The 20,121-nt window shown below is 44.3% G+C and overlaps 1 protein-coding gene across 3 annotated transcripts in view; it reads left to right on the forward strand.

Moving 5' to 3' along the window:
- LOC122549563 (uncharacterized) overlaps window positions 1-20,121 on the forward strand; it is a 136,480-nt gene that overhangs the window by 18,736 nt on the left and 97,623 nt on the right. The window lies entirely within an intron of this gene.

Here is a 20,121-nt window from a genome sequence, read left to right on the forward strand (position 1 = left end):
CTAAATGTTATATCGTTCTCCTTGGAGACAAACACTCTCAAGGATTTTAACAAGGACAAGTGAGAAGACATGGGAAGGGATAGGACAGAATTAAAAATGTGCTTATGTTCTGGGGGTAGTTTCAAGTCCTGATTTAACTCCGTGAATTAGGATGATCAGGAATGTACTGGCTCGCAGGCAAGTTTATTCCCATATTCCAAGAGGAAATTAGACAAATGCATGAAGAGGAAATGTTGCAGAGCAGAAGGAGTCAGGCTAACTATGTGCCTCCTTTATATAACAATATCGAATAGGGGCTGTTTGGCCTGGCCTGTTGTTCAACAAGATCATGAATGACTGTGCACCTCCATTGCATTTATCCCCCGGCCCATATGAGTTGGGAAGGGGTGAGGGTGTGTAGGAGACTCGTGGAGCAGAAATACTAGCAGAAGGCCGAATGGCCTGTTTCTATGCTGTGAAATGCATGTAATCTATTGTGAGAAAGGGGCTGGAAATGAATTAGCTGGAGCATGAGGGGGTGGGCAGTGGGGATAGGGGCTGTACAAACAAGGAAGAAGAATAGACCACTTGGCCCTTCAAGCCTGCTCCACCGTGGCCCGTCTAATTTTAATCTCAACTCTCCATTACTGCACGTCCCCAATAATCTTTCATCCCCTTGGTCTATCAACCTATGCCTTAAAAATATTTAAAGGTTCTGCACTACTGCCTTTTGAGGAATGGAATTTCAAAATATTGTACACTGTACTGCAGATATGGTCACACCAGTGCTCTGGGTAACTGAAGCATAATCTTCCGCAGTTTTGAATTCATTTCCCTTCGAATAAAGCATAACATTCTATGAGCGTAGTATTGTCACAAAGCTGGTCCCTTTTTTCTGAAAGCTGTTCCTTTTCTCAAGGATACTGTGTCATAGAACATAGAACATTACAGTGCAGTACAAACCCTTTGGCCCTCGATGTTGCGCCACCCTGTCATACTAATCTGAAGCCCATCCCACCTACACTATTCCATGTACGTCCATATGCCTGTCCAATGACGACTTAAACTTGGCAAATCTACTACCGTTGCAGGCAAAGCATTCCATGCCCTTACTACTCTCTGAGTAAAGAAACTATCTCTGATATCTGTCTTATACCTACCTCCCCTCACTTTAAAGTTGTGTCCCCTCATATTTGCCGTTCCCATACTTGTGCCCTTGGTCTTTTTCAGAGGGGTAATCAATTGCTCCCGGTTCTGATTAGACTCGTTTGGTCCAGAGATTAAAGGGTATTGAGAGGCCTTTTTGTTTACATGTAAACAGATGAGACTTCAGGTTAAAGTGGTCATGTTTTAGAAGTGACCTGTATAATAAAAAAGGAGTGGTCAGCTCTCTTGCTGAGCAGGTCAGTCCAGAACTAGTTAGGAGTTCAGCTATGTGGAAACAGGCTCTCTCTCTCTTTCTGCCCCTCTAACTTCAACCTGTAAGTACCCATTCCATTTTTTTAAAAACTGTTTTTAAGTGGGTTTGGTTACTAGGACTGTTGTGTACATTCGCAACAGCATAATTAAGTCTAGTTGCACAGACTGAGTTCTGTGTGGGTTCTTTATTCTGTTCTTTGTGTAATTTTGTCAGTTTTAAAACCTAGTAGTCAACCTAGCTAACTTCCTCAGAGTAATTCTCACTGTACACTTACCGAAGCAACTTGCAAGGTTATCATCTGGGCTGCCTGCTTAAGAATGTTTTGAGCGGTCTGGCCTAGTCCATAACAGTATCAATAGGCACTTTTGTCAGCCTACTTTTTTTCCTCTCAATGCTGCGCTGACCTGTGGAACTGATCTGAAGCCCATCTAACCTACACTATTCCATTCTCCTCCATATGTGGGTTGGTACCTGGGACTTCGATGTTGTGGCTATTACGGAGACATGGGTAGAACAGAGACAGGATTGGCTGTTGCAGGTTCCAGGGTTTAAATGTTTTAGTAGGGTCAGAGGTGGGGGTAAAAGAGGGGGAGGTGTGGCATTGCTTGTCAAAGATAGTATTACAGCTGTGGAAAGGACGATGGATGAAGACTCGCCATCTGAGGTAGTTTGGGCTGAGGTTAGGAATAGGAAAGGTGAGATCACCCTGTTAGGAGTTTTTTTACAGGCCTCCTAACAATCCTAGAAACGTAGAAGAAAGGATTGCGAGGATGATTCAAGAGAAGAGTGAAAGTAATAGGGTGGTTGTTATGGGGGTCTTTAACTTTCCTGCTATTGATTGGGAAAGCTAAAGCTCAAGTTCGTTAGATGGGTCAGTGTTTGTCCAATGTGTGCAGGAGGGTTTCCTGACACAATATGTAGATAGGCCAACAAGAGGTGAGGCCATACTGGATTTGGTTCTGGGTAATGAACCAGGCAAGGTATTAGAATTAGAGGTAGGTGAGCACTTTGGGGACAGTGACCACAATTCGGTGACTTTTACTCTAGTGATGGAGAGGGATAAGTGTGCACTACAGGGCAAGAGTTATAGCTGGGGGCAGGGAAATTATGATGCTGTGAGGCATGACTTAGGATGTGTGGCCTGGAAAAGTAAGCTTCAAGGGAAGGGTGTAATTGATATGTGGAGCTTGTTCAAGGAACAACTATTGAGTGTCCTTGATAAGTATGTACCCGTCAGGCAGGGAGGAAAGGGTCGTGTGAGGGAGCCGTGATTTAATAAGGAATTGGAATCCCTTGTTAAATGGAAGAGGGCGGCCTGTGTAAAGATGAGGCGTGAAGGTTCAATTGGGGCGATTGAGAGTTATAAGGTAGCCAGGAAGGACCTGAAGAGAGAGCTAAGAGCAGCAAGGAGGGGACATGAAAGGTCCTTAGTTGGTAGGATTACGGAAAACCCTAAGGCTTTCTATAGGTATGTCAGGAATAATAGAATGACTAGGGTAGGAATAGGTCCAGTCAAGGATAGTAGTGGGAAGTTGTGTGTGGAGGCTGAAGAGATTGGGGAGACACTGAATGAATACTTTTCGTCAGTATTCAATCAGGAACAGGACATTGTTGTCAATGTGAGTACTGAGTCACAATTAAGTAGAATGGATGACTTTGAGGTATGTAGAGAAGAGGTGTTGGAAATTCTGGAAAGGGTGAAAATAGATAAGTCCCCTGGGCCTGATGGCATTTATCCTAGGATTCTCTGGGAAGCAAGGGAGGAGATTGCAGAGCCATTGGCCTTGATTTTTATGTCCTCGTTGTCTACAGGAGTAGTGCCAGAAGATTGGAGGCTAGCAAATGTGGTTCCCTTGTTCAAGAAGGGGAGTAGGGATAACCCTAGTAATTATAGGCCGGTGAGTCTCACTTCTGTTGTGGGCAAAATCTTAGAGAGGATTGTAAGGGATAGGATTTATGAACATCTGGATAGGAATAATGTGATCAAGGATAGTCAGCATGGTTTTGTGAAGGGCAGGTCGTGCCTCACAAACCTTATTGAATTCTTTGAGAAGGTGACTAAGGAGATGGACGAGGGGAAAGCGGTAGATGTGGTGTATATGGATTTTAGTAAGGCATTTTATAAGGTTCCCCATGGTAGGCTACTTCAAAAAATACGGAGGTATGGCATTGAGGGTGAGTTGGAGGTTTGGATTAGGAGTTGGCTGGCTGGAAGAAGACAGAGGGTAGTAGTTGATGGCAAAGGTTCATCTTGGAGTGCCGTCACTAGCGGTGTTCCGCAAGGATCTGTTTTGGGACCATTGCTGTTTGTCATTTTTATAAATGACCTGGAGGAGGGGTTAGAAGGTTGGGTGAGCAAGTTTGCGGATGATACGAAAGTCGGAGGAGTTGTAGACAGTGAGGAAGGATGTGGCAGGTTACAGCGGGATATAGATAAGCTGCAGAACTGGGCAGAAAGGTGGCAAATGGAGTTCAATGTAGCTAAGTGTGAGGTGATTCACTTTGGTAAAAGTAATAAAAAGATGGGGTACTGGGCTAATGGTCGGATACTTGGTAGTGTGGATGAGCAGAGGGATTTTGGTGTCCATGTACACAAATCTTTGAAAGTTGCCACCCAGGTAAATAGTGCGGTGAAGAAGGCATATGGCGTACTGGCTTTTATTGGTAGAGGAATTGAGTTCCGGAGTCCTGAGGTCATGTTGCAGTTGTATAAGACTCTGGTGCGGCCGCATCTGGAGTATTGCGTGCAGTTTTGGTCGCCATACTATAGGAAGGATGTGGAGTCACTGGAACGGGTGCAGAGGAGGTTTACCAGGATGTTGCCTGGTATGGTAGAAAGATTGTATGAGGAAAGGCTGAGGCACTTGGGGTTGTTTTCATTGGAGAAAAGAAGGTTTAGGGGTGACTTGATAGAGGTGTACAAGATGATTAGGGGTTTAGATAGGGTCGACAGTGAGAATCTTTTTCCACGTATGGAGTCAGCTATTACAAGGGGGCATAGCTTTAAATTAAGGGGGGGGGGGGTAGGTATAGGACAGATGTTAGGGGTAGGTTCTTTACTCAGCGAGTCGTGAGTTCATGGAATGCCCTGCCAGTAGCAGTGGTGGACTCTCCCTCATTATGGGCATTTAAGCGGGCATTGGATAGGCATATGGAGGATAGTGGGCTAGTGTAGGTTAGGTGGGCTTGGATCGGCGCAACATCGAGGGCCGAAGGGCCTGTACTGCGCTGTATTCTTCTATGTTCTATGTTTATCCAATGACCATTTAAATGCCCTTAAAGTTGGTGAGTCTACTACTGTTGCAGGCAGGGCATTTCATGCTTCTAGTGCTCTGAATAAAAAAACTATCTCTGACACCTGTCCTACATCTATCACCCCTTCATTTAAAGCTATGTCCCCTCATGCTAGCCATCACCATCCAAGGGAAAATGCTCTCTCTGTCCACCCTGTCTAACCCTCTGATGATCTTGTATGTATCAATTAAGTCACCTCTCAACCTTCTTCTCTCTAACAAAAACAGCCTCAAGCCTCTCAGCCTTTCCTCGTAAAACCTTCCCTCCATACCAGGCAACATCCTAGTAAATCACCTCTGAACCCTTTCCAAAGCTTCCATATCCTTCTTATAATGGTGTGACCAGAACTGTGTGCAAGATTCCAGAGTTTTATACAGCTGCAACAAAACCTCATGGCTCCAAAACGTAGTCCCTGTGCCAAACTAACACACCATATGCCTTCTTAACAACCCTATCAACCTGGGTGGCAACTTTCAAGGATCTGTGTACCTGGACAACGAGATCTCTCTGCTCATCCACACTACCAAGGATTTTACCATTAGCCCAGTACTCTGCCTTCCTGTTACTCCTTCCAAAGTGAATCACCTCACACTTTTCCACATTAAACTCTATTTGTCAGCTCTCAGCTATGTAGTTTATCTATGCATCTCTGTAACCTGCAACATCCTATGGCATATCCACAACTCCATCCACCTTCGTGTCATCTACAAATTTACTAACCCATCCTTCTACGCCCTCATCTGAGTCATTTATAAAAATACCCACTTTTTGGTTCTTCTGTTTTGAAGACAAGTCACTGCACTCAAAGCTTAACTTAACCTTAAGTTAAATCCCTCTACTGCAAAAACAGGCCATTTGGCCCAATAAGTCTACATTGACCCTGCAAAGAGTAACACACCCAGACCCATTTTCCTACCCTCTCTTCCTGATGAAGGGTTTTTGCCAGAAACGTCGATTTTCCTGCTCCTTGGATGCTGCCTGAACTGCTGTGCTTTTCCAGCACCACTCTAATCTAGAATCTGGTTTCCAGCATCTGCAGTCCTTGTTTTTACCCATGTTCCTACTCTATTAGTCTACTTTACCCCTGACTAATACACCTCACCTACACATCCCTGAACACTGCAGGTATTTTCCCAAGGAAAATTAACCTAACCTACACATCTTTGGATTGTGGGAGGAAACCAGAGCACCTGGAGGAAACCCACACAGACCCGGGGAGAATGTGCAAACTCCACACAGTCACCTGAGGGTGGAATCGAACCGGGACCCTGGCACTGTGAGGCAGCAATGCTAACCACTGTGCCACTCTTAACACCTTAACACTACTTCTGTCTCGACAGATGCTACCAAATCTGCTGAGTTTCTCCAGCAATTTCTGTTTTGTTTTGCTTGCTGGAAGACCGGAAAACAAAATTCTTTTCCAAAAACGAAAACAGAAATTGCTGGAAAAGCTCAGCAGGTCTGGCATGATCTCTAAGGGTCACCAGCTCTGAAACATTAACGGTAATTTCTCTTCACAGGTGCTGCAAGACCTGTTTAACTTTTCCAACATTTGCTGGGTTTTTTTCTGATTTACTGCATCTGTAATTCTTTCAGTTGGTGTTCAGTTTAGAACTCCTTTCCATGTTGATCCCCATGTCCCATGACAGAGTACTTCACACGTTACTTAAAAGAAATGGGTCTTTTTCCAACTATCTTCTCACAGTGTGAAGTTAGTTTTGCTTTGAAATACCACCCTGATGGGAACAGAGCAGCAGGAATGGGACTGTCTAGACTGCAGGACAGACAGGTGGAGTCAATGGGCTGACTGTCCTTCGCTGTGGCATAATGGTTATGGCAGGACAACTGCAATCATGGAGTCTGTTGGATCTCCCCCTACCCTGCTCTGCAGGTCCCACCTATCTGACTATAGTGTCCAGGGGCTTCCAATCAGGCCCATGGAGAAGTGAAGCACACAGAGACAGTGCTGTATTTACACAAACCCACGGAGAAAGTCAATCACGAATGTACACGTGGGGGCAACTTCGAACAAAACGAAACATGGGAAATTCATACGCAGGATCTTGGAAACAATAACTGACCTGAGGTTTGTACCAGAGATACCGACTTGCATTTGATATTGACAGACCTTGTGTTTATTTCCACTTGTGATGATCACTGGGGCCCCGTGGAGGGTAGTCAATGGTCTACAGCAAGTCACGCTTAACCCCACAGCTGTAGAGGAGTTTCTGGTATTTGGGAATAATTCAGACAAAAGCCAGGTTAGCCACTATTACTAACTCTCCATTAAACTGTGAGAATGCTTCCATCAATTGCTTATGTTTAAACCAAAGATGTGTTGCTGTTTTATTCATTCATGGGGATGAGAGTGTCATTAGCTGGACCAGCATTTAGTGCCCATGCTAATTGTTAAGAGTTAAGACAATTGCTGTGGGTCTGGAGTTATATGTAGACCAGATGAGGTAAGGATGGCAGTTTCCTTTCTGAAAGGATGTTAGTAAACCAGATGGGTTTTTTCCCTGACGACCAGCAATGGGGGACTAGATTAATTTGGGATATCTGCTTGGCATGGATAAGACGGATCAAAGGGTCTGTTTCTGTGGTGTATATCTGGGTGTATTTGGGGCAGCACGATAGCTCAGTGCTTAGCACTGCTACCTCATAGCACCAGGATCCCAGGTTCGATTCCAGCCTCGGGCAACTGTCTGTGTGGAGTTTGCACATTCTCCCCGTGTCTGCGTGGGTTTGCTCCAGTTTCCTCCCACAATCCAAAGATGTGCAGATCAGGTGAATTGGCCATGCTAAATTGCGCATAGTGTTTGGGAATGTGTAGGTTAGGTGCACTAGTCAGGGGAAATGTAAAATGGGTGGATTACTCCTCAGAGGGTCATTGTGGACTTGTTGGGCCGAAGGGCCTGTTTCCACACTGTAGGGAATCTATAACTTTTATTTCCACATTATTATTGCATTCAAATTTCACCATCTGCTATGGCAGGGTTTGAACTTGAATCCCCAGAGCATTACCTTTGTCTCTGGATTAACAGTCCAATGATAATACCACTAGGCCATTGTCTAGCCCTGTTCAATCTCTTTACTTTGTGCCAACATCATGGAATGCTCCTCCTGACAGCTCACCAACACCATCTTCAGCAAATCCTGGCCTAGACAGCAATACCCATATCTCCTAAATGTTTAAGACCCATGTAGGAGCAGAAGTAGGCCATTCAGCCCATCTTGTCTGATCTGTCATTCAGTGAGATCATGGCTGATCTGAAAATCCTCAATCCCAGAAATGATGAAAAATTCTTCCCTGGATGGTGTCGAACCACCAATCTTTCAGTTACCAGCCAAACACACTGATCAATTACTATACAATTTGGAACTCCCAAATCCCTTTGTGGTGGAGATTTCTGCAGTTGTTCCCCCCTTTAAATAATAATCAGCTCAACGATCCTTTCGGCCAAAACGTATAATCTCACATTATAGAGCATCTGTTGAGTTTTTGCCCATTTGTTTAAATCCCTCTGTAGACTCTGTGTATCGTCCTCAGCCCGTGCTTTCCCACCTATTTTTGCATCATTTGTAGTACGCGTAAAGAGAAGGAAAGACCTAAGACTTCTAGCTTTCCTCTTGCTTCATATCATTTAAGCACATGGTCTAAAGACCACAGAAGCTGGGATGGTGAATTAGGAAGAAAAGGATCTGATGGAAATCTGCAGTAGGCTTGGCAGTGTCCCTAGTGACAAACCGTGTGTTTGTTTCAGTTCGATGATCTTTCATCACATACTTCAACAGCCAAAGAGAGTGCTGATGGAGGTAAAGATGAGGTGTGAGTGGTAACCAGTGTGCCTAGTAACCAGCTGAATATAGCATGAAAGGACAAGGGAAGGAACAAGCTTAACATGTTTTCAAGGAGGAGTTAGATATGGTTCTTTGGGCTAAATGGAACAAAAAGTATGGGGGGAGAGTGGGAATTGAGTACTGCGTTAGATGACTAGTCAAGATCATAGAGTCATACGACACAAAAACAGACCCGTTAGTTCAATCAGTCCATGCCGACCGTATATCCAAACTAAACTAGTCTCACCTGCCTGCTCCTGGTCCATATCCCTCCAAACCTTTTCTATTCATGTTCTTATCCAAGTGTCTCAAGTATTGTAATTGTACCCACGTCCACCACTTCCTCAAATGTTCATTCCACACACGAACCGCTGAGTTTAAAACTAAATTGTCCCCATGTCTTTCTTTTTTAAATCTTTCTTCTCTCACCTTAAAAATATAGCCCCTACTATTGAAATGCCCCACCCTAGGGAAAAGACACCTCCCATCCACTTTATCTATGATTTTATAAACCTCTATAAGGTCACCTTTCAACATCCTACACACCCCAGTGGAAGAAGTCCCAGCCTATTCAGCCTCTCCTTATAACCCAAACCCTCCATTCCCTGCATCATCCAGTAAATATTTTCTGAACCCTCACGAGCTTTTAATAATATCCTTCCTGTAGTAGTGACCAGAAGAGGCCTCATTAATGGCATTGGTGAGACTGCACCTGGAGTATCGGGCACAGTATGGGTCCCCTTATTTGAGGAAAGATGTGAGTGGCATTGGAGGTAATTCAGAGGAGGTTCACTAGATTGATCCCAGAGATGAGGGGTTTGTTGTATGAAGAGAGATTGTACAGTTTAGGCCTATGCTGTCTGGAATTTAGAGGAATGAGGAGAGATCAAATTGAGCTATTCAAGATGATAAAAGGTATGAATAAAATAGACATGGAGTGGAAGCTTCCACTAGTGGGGCATTTTAGGATGAGAGGTCATAGTCTTAGGGTAAGGGATAGTAAATTTAAAACAGAGTTGAGGAGAAGCTCCTCCTCCCAGAGGGTTGTGAATCTGTGGAATTCACTATCCCCAAAGTGCGGTGGATGCTGGGACAATGAGTACATTTAGGGAGGAGTTAGACAGATTTTTAATTGGTGATGGGCTGAAGGGATACAGGGGAAGGCAGGAAAATGGGGATGAGGAGCATCGCAGCCATGATCGAATGGTGGAGCAGACTCGATGGGCTGAATGGCCTAATTCTGCTTCTACACCTTATGAATGTCCTATACAACCTCAACATGATGTCCCAACTCCTAAACTCAAAGGTCTGTGCCATGAGTCCTGTTGAATGGCAGAGGAGGATCATAAGGCTGAATGGCCTACTGCTACATTTCATGTTTCTATGCAAGTGAAAAAATACACAGTACAGGCTGAGCATAGAGGTTATGGTCTGCAGCTCAGTACTGAGTCTAGAGGTTTGTAATGTACTGAGACAAAAGTAAAGGTGCTTTTCCTCCAAAGTAAACAAAATACAAAGAACTGCGGATGCTGGAAATCTGAAACAAAATCAGAAATTGCTGGAGAAACTCAGCAGGTCTGGCAGCATCTGTGGAGAGAAAGCAGTTACCTTTCTGGTCCAATGAAGAAGGGTCAGTGGACCTAAAATGTTAACTCTAATTTCTCCCCATACCAGACCTGCTGATTTCTCCAGCAATTTCTGATTTTGTGCTTTTTCTGCAGTTCATGCTGAGACTCACTTGAATGTAAGCTGTGCCCTGACCTGAATGTTCAGGAGGTGGGCTGCATTAACATTAGTGCCCATTTGCTGCAGGATGGCATTCTGTCCTCCGGGAATTAGTCCTTTGCTGGCCTGTAGGGTATTGTTTATAGATGTGGGCACCTCATTATCGGGAACAAATTGGAGAGAGAACTGAAGCAGTTTACCAAAAAACCTTCTAGAAATGAGAAGCTTCAGCAATGAGGACAGATTGGCTCAGTGGTTAGCACTGCTGCCTCACAGTGCCAGGGACCTGGGTTCAAATCCAGCCTCGGGTGACTGTCTGTATGGAGTTTGCACGTTCTCCCACTATCTGTGTGGGTCTCCTCCAGGTGCTCTGATTTCCTTCCACAATCCAAAGATGTGCAGGTTAGAGTGGATTGGCCATGCTAAATTGGCCATAGTGTCCAGGGATGTGTAAATTGGGCGGATTGGCCATGGGAAATGCAGGGTTACAGGGATAGGTTAAGGGGATGAGTTTGGATGGGATATTCTTTGGACGGTCGGTGTGGACTTATTGGGCTGAATGGCCTGTTTCTACACTGTAGGGATTCTATGAAGACATTGGGATGGTTTGCCTTGGAGAGAAGGCTGTTGGGAGGATATCTGATTGAGGTTTCAAAATCATGAGTGGGTTGGACAGAGTAGATAGGGACAAGCTGTTTCTGCTTGTAAAAGAAATGAGAGGTTTAACGTGGTTTTCAAACTCAGCAAGGGTGATATGAGAAGAAGGGTTTTTTTTTGGTTCTGGAATGCACTGTCTAGAAATGTGGAAGCAGGCTCAACTGAGGCATCCAATAAGGTAATGGATGTTTTGATTTGGATGGTAATGGTGTGGAGGGACATAGGGGAAAGGCAGGAGATTGCACTGGGTCATGGAACTGGTGTAGGTGGGCCAAATGGCCTCCTCCTGCACTATAATAGTTCCAAGAGCCTGGTTATGTCTTGTAGCGGTTTGCTTTGTTTTTTGATTAGTTGCAGTCATGATAACCTTCAGTCGACATTCTCCAGAACCAGAAATATTTCTGGTCCCCACCATCTGATAGAGAGCTCCCACACCCACTAAAGCAAACCGTGCTGCTCACTGCCTTGCATTAATAGCAAGACATTATTTGAGGAACGAGATGTTGAGATAACGTGCTCTGAAAGCCCCCAAGTGCTTGTGTCCTCAGAGAGTTGGTGAGTCAGCCTCGTGCTGACCCTCTGGCAGGCACTCCCCCGCTGCTAGGGCAGCATGTTTCTTATCGCCCAGTGCGGGATAGGCTCTCAACATTGGCTCTTTTTTCTTATAATCCAGAAGAACTTGAGGAAGTGAGGAGAATAGGTGAAGTCAACTGATTCTTCTTTTTAAAAGAGACTCTTTTTTTAAAAAAATCTACATCAGCAACTGGTGCTGATTACCTGAGGCTGTGTCTTGGCCTGTTGCTGTATTTGTCGATCTGTTGGGCACAGGGTATTGTTCAGACTATGTTTGATGCCTGTTTCTAAACTTGGGATTTTTTCTGATTTCGAACCGGGGTGGACAAAGTTAAAAATCACACAACACCAGGTTGTAGTCCAACAGGTTTATTTGGAAGCACCAGCGTTCGGAGCACCGCTCCTTCATCAGGTGGTTGTGGAGAATAAGATCATAAGACACAGAATTTATGTTGAAAGTTGAGTGTGTTGTAACTGAAATTATATATTGAAAAAGACCTGGATTGTTTGTTAAGTCTCTCATTTTTTAGAATGACCATGTTGGTTTCAGTTCTTTCATATGTAAATCGCAGAACTTTTTTAAAGTTACATTTGCAAGTGAACTTTGACAATTGGTGTCATGTCGGCCCCAGATAATACATTGAAGGTGTGAGGTGCCCTGTGTGAGGCTGTCTGTGCCACAATGGTCAGACTGATTCTCTTCTCTAAAATGGATTTACAGATTCTTACATGGATTCATGAAATTTTTGAGCAAAATAAAAGTTAATTCTGCAAGTACAAATTCACCCCACAAACATGTGTGTGTGTGTGAGTTGAGGGAGTTTATAAGTGTCTGGGAGAGAGTGTGTGTGAGCATAAAGGGGTATAGGCCTCTGAGAGGGTGCATGTGAGTGTGGGAGTGTATGTGTAAGAGTGTGAGAGAGAGCTTGTCTCTGGGCCTGTAGAGGGGTGGGTGTGTGTATATACGTGTACGCGCGCACATGTAGTGCAGTGGGGTCACTCGGTTCCTCATGATTCCACAACTATCTGAGGGATATGGAATCATACAGCACGGAAACAGACCCTTCGGTCCAACTAGTCCATGCCCGAAGATAATCCCAAACGAAACTAGTCCCACCTGCCTGCTCCTTGCCCATATCCCTCCAAACCTCTCCTATTCATGTACTTATCAAAATGTCATTTGAATGTTATAATTATAGCCACATCCACCACTTCCTCAGCAAGTTCAGTCCACGTGCAAATCACCCTTTGTGTAAAAAAAAAAAGCCCCTTATTCCTTTTTTAAATCTCTCTCTCCTCTCACCTTAAAAATGTGGTCAGTTGTCTTGAAATCCCCATTCTAGGGTTAAGACAACTACCATTAACTCTATCTATACCTCTCGTTATTTTATAAACTTCTATAAGGTCACCCCTCAATCTCCTATGTGCCAGTGAAAAAGTCCAGCCAATCCAGTCTTTCTTTGTTACTCAAGCCTTCCATACCTGACAATATCCTGGTAAATCTCTTCTCAACCCCCTCCTGCTTAATAATATCCATCCTATAATGGAGTGACTAGAACTGGACACAGTATCAACATAAAGAATGTAGAGTATTCTTAAGAAACAAATCAGGAAGGTAAAGATGGGATGTGCGATAGCATTGGCAGATAAGGTTAAGGATAAGATCAAAGAGACTTTACATTAAGAGCAAGTGGTAACTAGAGAGAGGACAAGGCCCCTTACAGATCAAGGAGGTTTTCTGTGTTGAACCCCAGGAGATGGGAGAGATACTAAATGAATATTTTGCATCAGATTTTACTGTTGAAAAAGAAATGGAGGCTAGGGAATGCAGAGAAATAAACTTTGATGTTTTAAAAATGGTTCACATTACAGAAGAGGAAGTTTAGGAGGTCTGAGAGAGTAGAAATGTGGATAAATCTCCAGGACCTGATCTATCCGGAACATTGTGGGCAGTGAGGGAGGAAATTGCGAGACCCTTTGCATCATCTATAACTATGGGTGAGGTGCCTGATGACTGGAAGGTGACTAATGTTGCATCTTTAAGAAAGGTTGTAAGAAGAAGCCGGAGCACTATAGACCCTAGAGTCTGACTTTGGTTGGGCGTAAATTGTTGGAGGGAATTTTAAAAGGTAGGATTTATGAATATTTAGACAGGCAAAAATTGATTAGGGGTAGTCAGCATGGATTTGTGCGAGGAAAATTATCTCACCAACTTGATTGAGTTTTTTGAAGTCACCAAAAAGATTGATGAGGGCAGAGCAGTAAATGTTGTCTACTTGGACTTTACTAAAGCCTTCAACAAGGTTCCGCATGGTAGAATAATTAGTAGTTAGGTCACATGGGATTCGGGGTGAGCTTGCTAAATAGATACATAATTAGCTTAGCAGCTAGGAGCCAGAGAGTAGTTGTGGAGGTGGGCTTTTTGGACTGGAGATTTGTCACCTGCGCTGTTCTACATGGATTATTTCCAGATCCTCTTTTAGTTGTCATTTATATGAATGATTCATATGAAAATATAGAATGTATGGTTAGTAAGTTTGCGGATGACACCAAAATTGGTGACAGAGTAGACAGTGAAGAAGGTTTTCTAGGATTACAAAGGGATCTTGGTCAAATGGGTCAATTGGCTGAAAAATGGCAGATGGGAGTTCAATCTGGATAAATGTGAGGTATTGCATTTTGGTAAATCAGACAAGGGTAGGGCATTGGATACCCAAGGATGCAGGTACATAATTCTTTGAAGTTTGCGTCACATATAGACAGGTGGTTAAAAAGGTGCTTAGCACACGTGTCTTCATGGCTCAGCTCTTTGAGTCTAGGGTTTGGTAAGTCATGTTAAGGTTGTACAGAACATTGGTGAGGCCCCTTCTTGAATATACCAGATTCCTTTCTATCTGGTTGTGTGGATCATTAGCTTCTGCCCTACCCCCTCTGAAATCACTCAGGCTAGCTATCAGCTGCAACCCTCGGAGGTCTCCTGACAGTGCTGTTTTAACTGTACTTCATCTTACCACTGTTTGATGTCCAACTTTCACTTTATTGAGCCCTCTGTTATTTCCATGTGAGATGCACTGTACAGACGCAAGTTCTAGGATCTCTGTCTCACCACTAACGGCCTGTTCCGACCTGCATCCAGCCATCTCAGGATCTGGTTGTCACTTTGACTCAGTCTCGTTGTTTTCCCTTCCTTTGAAACTATCTTGTGTGAATCAACTCTTTTCAAGGACTGAGTATGTAAGCCTGTGCAGAAACTCTATCTGTTTACCCCTTCTCAATCTCTGCAACCTCTTCCAAGTCTACAGTCAATCACTGAAAGCTTGGTAATATAGTAAAAGCAAAATTGCTGGAAATCTGAAACATGCATGGTGGGGACAACCTAGTGGCTCAAGGTTTAGCACTGCTGCCTCACAGCACCAGGAACCCAGGTTCAATTCTACCCTTGGGTGACTGTCTGTGTGAGTTTCCTCCCACAGTCCAAACATTATGCAAGGGAGTTGGATTGGCAATGGGAATTTTCCATCATGTTCAGGGATGTGCAGGTTAGGTTGGTTAGCCAAGGGAAATGCAGGGGTAAGGGTGGGATGCAGTTCAGCGTGGACCAAAAGGGATTCTGTAAGGACAAAGAATGCTGGGGAAACTTGACAGCACCTGTGCAGAGAGAAACGAAGTTAACTTTTTCGACAAGCATGCTGTCAATTTTTAGACATACGCTGACAACACCCAATTCAAGCTCACCATCAGCTTTTCCAGCTCCCCCACTGTTACTAACCTTCCAATTGTTTGTCCCACATCAGTATTGGATGAGCAGGAATTTATTTCAATTAACAAAGAACAATACAGCATAGGAATGGGCCCTTTGGCCCATAGAACAGAATCCCTACAATGTAGAAAAAGGCCACTAGGCCCAACAAGCCCATACCAATTTGCAACCCGTCCAGATTCTCACTAACACGCTGCTCCTCCCCCATCCCTGTAACCCTGCATTTCCCATGGCTAATCCACCTAACTTACACATTCCTGGACACTATGGGCAATTTCCCATGCCCGGTCTACCTAACATCTTTGGACTGTGGAAGAAAACCAGAGCACCTGGAGGAAACCCACGCAGACACGGGGAGAATGTGCAAACTCCACACAGACAGTCACCCGAGGCTGGAATCGAACCAAGGTCCCTGGCGCTGTGAGGCAGCAGGGCTAACCACTGAGCCACGTGCCACATTGTTGGGCGGAACATGACACCAAATTAAACTAATCCCTTCTGCCTGTCCTCAGTTCATATCTCTCCATTCCTTAAATTAAATATTGGGAGGACTGAAGCTACTGTTTTCAGTCTCGCTCCAAACTCCATTCACAAACTACCAACTCCACCCCTCTCCCAGGGCATAGATAGGATAAATAGACAAAGTCTTTTCCCTGGGGTCGGGGAGTCCAGAACTAGAGGGCATAGAACATAGATTAGATTAGATTACTTACAGTGTGGAAACAGGCCCTTCGGCCCAACAAGTCCACACCGACCCACTGAAGCGCAACCCACCCATACACCTACATTTACCCCTTTAACCTAACACTACGGGCAATTTAGCATGGCCAATTCACCTGACCCGCACATCTTTGGACTGTGGGAGGAAACCGGAGCACCCGGAGGAAACCCACGCAGACACGGGGAGAACGTGCAAACTCCACACAGTCAGTCGCCTGAGTCGGGAATTGAACCTGGGTCTCTGGCGCTGTGAGGCAGCAGTGCTAACCACTGTGCCACCGTGCCGCCCATAGAACAGTACAGCACAGAACAGGCCCTTCAGCCCATGATGTTGTGCCGACCATTGATCCTCATGTATGCACCCTCAAATTTCTGTGACCATATGCATGTCTGGGAGTCAGAACTGGACGCAGTATTCCAAGTGCGGTCTAACCAAAGTTTTATAGAGCTGCAACAAGATCTCACGGCTCTTAAACTCAATAGGTTTAGGGTGAGAGGGAAAGATATAAAAAGAGACCTAAGGAGCAACATTTTCACACAGAGGGTGGTACGTGTATGGAATGAGCTGCCAGAGGATGTGGTGGAGGCAGGTACAATTGCAACATTTAAGAGGCATTTGAATGGGTATATGAATAGGAAGGGTTTGGAGGGATATGGCGCGGGTGCTGGCAGGTGGGACTAGATTGGATTGGGATGTCTGGTCGGCATGGACGGGTTGGACCGAAGGGTCTGTTTCCGTGCTGTACATCTCTATGACTCCAAGACTCCAAGTGTATTGCTAATGTTGGTGTGTTACATTTGATCTTGAAATTCTGACCTTGAGTTCCATTAGTTTGACTGTCAGTTTCCACATCTGTAACATAGCTGACATCACCATTTCCTGCTCGTTCATGCCTTTGCGAACTATTGACATAACTTTACTTGAATCCCAAATTCTACTCTGTATAAACTTGACCTTGTCCAAATATGTTGCCCTTGTCTTAAGTCACCCTATTACCTCTGTGTATGCACTCCAACACTTGTTCCCCTATCTATTTCTGTAATCTCAACCTGACTCTAACCCTTAGTATATCAGCATTCCTACAATTCTGGCCTCTTGTCCATCCCTGGTTTTAATTGCTGCATCATTGGTGGTCATATGTTCTGTTCCCTGGGCCCAAGCTCTGGTATACACTTCTTCACTGAGGGTTCCAAAGAAGAATCATACCAGACTCGAAACATTAGCTCTGTTTCTCCCTTGATAGATGCTGCCAGGCCTGTTGAGTTTCTCTCCTTCTCCTTCTGCTTAATCTTCTCTTGAGCCAGCTTTCTTCCTTTTGAAGTGGTCTTTCAACAAGCTATTGATCATCTGCCTCAATATCTGCTTACATAGCTCAGTGTCATACGCTGTGTGAGGTGCTCTATGACATTTGACTACATTAAAGGTGCTATATAAATATAAATAGCTATTGTTGAAGTTTTGCTCAGCCCATGGTGAGAATGTGGAACTTGCTACCACAGGGAGTAATTTGTGCGTTTAAAGGGAAGTTAGGTAAACACCATAATGTAATGCTCCAGAGTCCTGATTTAAAATTTGTGATTCGTGTCTCAGGATTACCAAATGTAGGCAGTTACCAATTTGTAAGGAATTGTCACTGATTTATTAAATTTGTAAAGCAGCATTTAAGTGTGACACATCAGTTAAGTAGACAAAACAATTGTATGACACATAACCGTTGAGGGTGGTTTGCTGGGTTCCCACAAAGTGTATTGACCTCATTAAGATTGTGAAGGCACCCAGTTGACGATATATCGTGGAACTTTGGCACGTGAACATAGTAGCCTTGATCCTCACACTTTGGAGACTCTTTTTACAATTGTGTATCGACCTCATTAAGGTTGTGAAGGCATCAGCCTGATCTCTCACTGTGACGTTAGAAGATTCTTCCTGGGCTCTTCCTCGTGTGGTCCAGCTTCACCAGAGAGAATCATCTCAGGGCAAGGGGTCACAAGTTTAAGATGGAATAAGGAGGTGTTTCTTTTCACAGAGGGGAGTAAATATGTGGAATTCTTTACCACAGAGGGCTGTCGAAGCTGGGTCGTGAAGTATATTGAAGGCTGAGAGACTCAGATTTTTAATTAGTAAGGGTTGTGGCGAAAAGGCAGGACAGTGGAGCCGAGGATCATCAGACCAACCATGATCTCATTGATTAATGGAACAAAATCAATGGGCTGATGGGTCTACTACAGCTCCTGCATCTTATGGTCTTACCGTAGAATGATAGCATTTTACAGTACAGTATATTTGGCCCATTGTGCCTGTACCAACTCCCAAAAGAGCTACCCAGCTAGTCCCACTCTCCAATCCTATCTCTGTTGCCCTCCAACTTCATCCCATTCAAATAAATATCCAGCTCTTTTTTGAAATCTCTGATGGAATCCACCTCCACCACTCACCCAGGCAGCACATCCCAAATCCTAACAACTCTCTGAGTGAAGAAGTTTCTCCTTATCTCACTCCTAGCTCGCTTGCTGACAATCTTGAAACTGTGAGCACCCCACCCAGTTGACGATATATCGTGGAACTTTGGCACGTGAACATAGTAGCCTTGATCCTGATGCTTTGGAGACTCTCTTTACAATTGTGTAGACTCTGAGAGTGAGAAAAAAATCAGCAAATTTCATAAGTTCTTTACCCTGCAGAAAATACCAGTTTATTAAAGATTCCAATTCTGTACCCTATTGCTAACAGCAATGGTGGTGTCCTTATGCCCTAACGCCTGCAGTAGTTCTAGAAGGCACCTTACACCACCACATCTCCAGGGCAACAAGGGATGGGTAATTAATGTTAGTCCAGCCAGCGACGTCTGAGAGTGAATAAAGAAGCTACAAGGGGAGGAAGGAATGGAAAGTAATGTTGAAATTTAAATTAGGAAGGAAGAAAGAATCTTCAGGGGAATGTCTGTGTCCTGTCTCTGATCCATATTTCTCTCTAATTCAGGTCATCAGCGGCTTGTGCATTGGGAGGGTGGGAAGATGAGATTGTTTGCTGAGTTAACACTTTCTTTGTTGAAGCTAATCTTGTGATGGTGTGGCAGTTATGTTGTCATCTGATGTGTGGGAGAGTTTAAGGCAGAAACTGGTGTTGAGTTTCTGGCAGATCTGTCTCCTCGATTCAGAGTTATGGATGATGTGGAGGTGCTGGTGTTGGACTGTGGTGGACAAGGTCAGAAGTCGCATGGCACCAGGTTATAGTCCAACAGGTTTATTTGAAATCACAAGCTTTCGAACCGCTGCCACACGAAGCTTGTGATTTCAAATAGCCCTGTTGGACTATAACCTGGTGTCAACTGACTTTTGAGCAGGATTCCAGATGCAGTAGTAATTGTGAATTCCGTTGCACTGCATCCTTGCAACCTGATATTTTGTGTGTTCTGTTTTTAGCATTGGTTCCATCCTGTGCACCAGCACGAACACTGTTTACAGGTGTTTGATGGATCCCAGACAGATGGTGAAATATAAATCTAGATAGAAACCTTTCTCTTATTGGGCTTATTTACAAAAAGCAGCATTATGAACCTTGACTTCTGACCTACCAATATCAAGTATCCCAGAGGGTCTGTCTTTATTTGTGCTCAAGATTCTTTATCAGCTCTGTTCATTGGAATATATTAAACCTTTTAATGTCAGGCCTCAGTTTGTGCCTTCTAGAGAGTTGGGAGAATGGCTTGGGATGTTGTGTTTTACTGAACCACTTCTGAGACGATGCTTTCGGTCAGTGCTGGATTTGAGCGTTTGCTTTTCCAACTCTGGTTGACTGTGTTGCTGGAGGTTTCATCACGTGACCTGATGCCTCCTATTGCCCTGTGCTCCCACTATCCCACCACTGGTAACCAGTCTGGTCCATCCCCATGTCTTCCCACAGCTATCGAAACATGAAAAGAGTCTTTGTTGTCCAGTTGGATGATACATCAGGGTCACAGGGACTGGTTGAGGTGGATAACATTTGAGGGGAACTTTCCCTTTCTCCCTCCCAACATCCTCCTGACTCCAGTATTCCAACAATAAATTGAAAGAGGTGTTCACAGAAAATGAAACAAGTTGTCCTTCAATAGATTTTTCTCCCATTTGCTCAGGCAGCTGTGTCCTGGAAGTCAATTTCTGGAAACACTAG

This window comes from Chiloscyllium plagiosum, unplaced genomic scaffold, assembly GCF_037043375.1.
Source record: "Chiloscyllium plagiosum isolate Xiang-an unplaced genomic scaffold, Cpla_swu_hap1 HiC_scaffold_1, whole genome shotgun sequence".
NCBI lineage: Eukaryota > Metazoa > Chordata > Chondrichthyes > Orectolobiformes > Hemiscylliidae > Chiloscyllium > Chiloscyllium plagiosum.